A 3,267-nucleotide genomic window follows, 5' to 3' on the forward strand; every position below is an offset into this window, starting at 1 on the left:
GCATCCATTTCTTCCAGATTGTCAAATTTGTTGGCGTAGAGTTGCTCATAGTATGTTCTTATAATTGTCTGTATTTCTTTGGTGTTAGTTGTGATCTCTCCTCTTTCATTCATGATTTTATTTATTTGGGTCCTTTCTCTTTTCTTTTTGAGAAGTCTGGTCAGGGGTTTATCAATCTTATTAATTCTTTCAAAGAACCAGCTCCTAGTTTCTTCGATTTGTTCTATTGTTTTTTTTGGTTTCTATGTCATTGATTTCTGCTCTGATCTTTATGATTTCTCTTCTCCTGCTGGGTTTAGGGTTTCTTTCTTGTTCTTTCTCCAGCTCCTTTAGGTGTAGGGTTAGGTTGTGTACCTGAGACCTTTCTTGTTTCTTGAGAAAGGCTTGTACCGCTATATATTTTCCTCTCAGGACTGCCTTTGTTGTGTCCCACAGGTTTTGAACTGTTGTGTTTTCATTATCATTTGTTTCCATGATTTTTTTCAATGCTTCTTTAATTTCCTGGTTGAACTATTCATTCTTTAGAAGGATGCTGTTTAGTCTCCATGTATTTGGGTTTTTTCCAAATTTCCTCTTGTGATTGAGTTCTAGCTTCAGAGCATTGTGGTCTGAAAAAATGCAGGGAATGATCCCTATCTTTTTATACCGGTTGAGACCTGGTTTAGGACCGAGGATGTGATCTATTCTGGAGAATGTTCCATGTGCACTAGAGAAGAATGTGTATTCTGTTGCTTTGGGATGAAATGTTCTGAATATATCTGTGATATCCATCTGGTCCAGTGTGTCATTTAAAGCCTTTATTTCCTTGTTGACTTTTGCTTGGATGATCTGTCCATTTCAGTGAGGGGAGTGTTAAAGTCCCCTACTATTATTGTATTATTGTTGATGTGTTTCTTTGATTTTGTTATTAATTGGTTTATATAGTTGGCTGCTCCCACGTTAGGGGCGTAGATATTTACAATTGTTAGATCTTCTTGTTGGACAGATCCTTTGAGTATGATATAGTGTCCTTCCACATCTCTTATTATAGTCTTTGGCTTAAAATCTAATTGATCTGATATAAGGATTGCCACTCCTGCTTTCTTCTGATGTCCATTAGCATGGTAAATTCTTTTCCACCCCCTCACTTTAAATCTGAAGGTGTCTTCGGGTTTAAAATGAGTTTCTTGTAGGCAACATATAGATGGTTTTTGGTTTTTTATCCATTCTGATACCCTGTGTCTTTTGATTGGGGCATTTAGCCCATTAACATTCAGGGTAACTATTGAGAGATATGAATTTAGTGCCATTGTATTGCCTGTAAGGTGACTGTTATTGTATATTGTTTCTGTTCCTTTCTGATCTACTACACTTAGGCTCTCTCTTTGCTTAGAGGACCCCTTTCAATATTTCCTGTAGAGCTGGCTTGGTGTTTGCAAATTCTTTCAGTTTTTGTTTGTCCTGGAAGCTTTTAATCTCTCCTTCTATTTTCAATGATAGCCTAGCTGGATATAGTATTCTTGGCTGCATGTTTTTCTCGTTTAGTACTCTGAATATATCATGCCAGCTCTTTCTGGCCTGCCAGGTCTCTGTCGATAAGTCTGCTGCCAATCTAATATTTTTACCCTTGTATGTTACAGACTTCTTCTCCCGGGCTGCTTTCAGGATTTTCTCTTTGTCACTAAGACTTGTAAATTTGACTATTAGGTGACGGGGTGTGGACCTATTCTTATTGATTTTGAGGGGGGTTCTCTGAACCTCCTGGATTTTGATGCTTGTTCCCTTTGCCATATTGGGGAAATTCTCTCCAATAATTCTCTCCAATATACCTTCTGCTCCCCTCTCTCTTTCTTCTTCTTCTGGAATCCCAATTATTCTAATGTTGTTTCGTCTTATGGTGTCACTTATCTCTCGAATTCTGCCCTCGTGGTCCAGTAGCTGTTTGTCCCTCTTTTGCTCAGCTTCTTTATTCTCTGTCATTTGATCTTCTATATTGCTAATTCTTTCTTCTGCCTCCTTTATCCTAGCAGTGAGAGCCTCCATTTTTGATTGCACCTCATTAATAGCTTTTTTGATTTCAACTTGATTAGATTTTAGTTCTTTTATTTCTCCAGAAAGGGCTTTTATATCTCCCGAGAGGGTTTCTCTAATATCTTCCATGCCTTTTTCGAGCCCGGCTAGAACCTTGAGAATCGTCATTCTGAAATCTAGATCTGACATATTACCAATGTCTGTATTGATTAGGTCCCTAGCCTTTGGTACTGCCTCTTGTTCTTTTTTTTTTTTGTGGTGAATTTTTCCACCTTGTCATTTTGTCCAGATAAGAGTATATGAAGGAACAAGTAAAATACTAAAAGTTTCGCAACAACCCCAGGAAAATATGCTTTAGCCAAATCAGAAGAGATCCCAAATTGTGAGGGGGGGGGAAGGGGATAAAAAGAGGTTCAGAAAGAAAAAGAAAAAAGAAAAAAGAAAGAAGAAACAAGTAAAAAAAAGAAAACCAATAATGAAAAAATATAAAAAGGAAAAATACATATATATATATTAGATAAACTAGTTAAAAAACGTTAAAAAAGAAAAGGGTAAAAGTTAAAAAAATTTAGCAGAAGAAGAGAAAAAAATTGAAAAAGAAAAAAAAAATTAAATTAACTGCAAGGCTAAAGAATCATGGGGAGAAAGCCATGAGTTCCGTGCTTTGCTTTCTCCTCCTCTGGAATTCCACTGCTCTCCTTGGTATTGAAACTGCACTCCTCGTACGTGAACTTGGTCCTGGCTGGGTTTCTTCTTGATCTTCTGGGGAGGGGCCTGTTGTAGTGATTCTCAAGTGTCTTTGCCCCTGGCGGAGTTGCACCGCCCTTACCAGGGGCCGGGCTGAGTAATCCGCTCGGGTTTGCTTTCGGGAGCTTTTGTTCCCTGAGCGCTTTCCGTATAGTTCCAGAGGACGGGAATGAAGATGGCGGCCTCCCAGTCTCCGGCCCGGAGGAACCGAGAGCCCGGGGGCCCCACTCCTCAGTGCGCCCTCAGAGAACAGCGCCCAATTACTCCCGTCACCCTGGCCTCCGGCCGCGCTCCGAGCTGACCGAGCCTGCAACCGGTTCAAGGTAACCCCGAGCTGAGAGTCACTCCTCAGCTCTGTCTCTGTAGCCAGCTTCCCCGTTCTAATACCTGCAAGCTCTGCGACACTCAGACACCCCCGATCCTTCTGTGACCCTGAGGGACCTGAGGCCACACTGGCCCCGCGTGGGCTTCACCCTGGTTAAGCCTCTGGAGCGATGTCCCTCAGCGGAA

The sequence above is a fragment of the Lontra canadensis genome, unplaced genomic scaffold, assembly GCF_010015895.1.
Source record: "Lontra canadensis isolate GAN:19392208 unplaced genomic scaffold, GSC_riverotter_1.0 scaffold67, whole genome shotgun sequence".
Classification (NCBI taxonomy): domain Eukaryota; kingdom Metazoa; phylum Chordata; class Mammalia; order Carnivora; family Mustelidae; genus Lontra; species Lontra canadensis.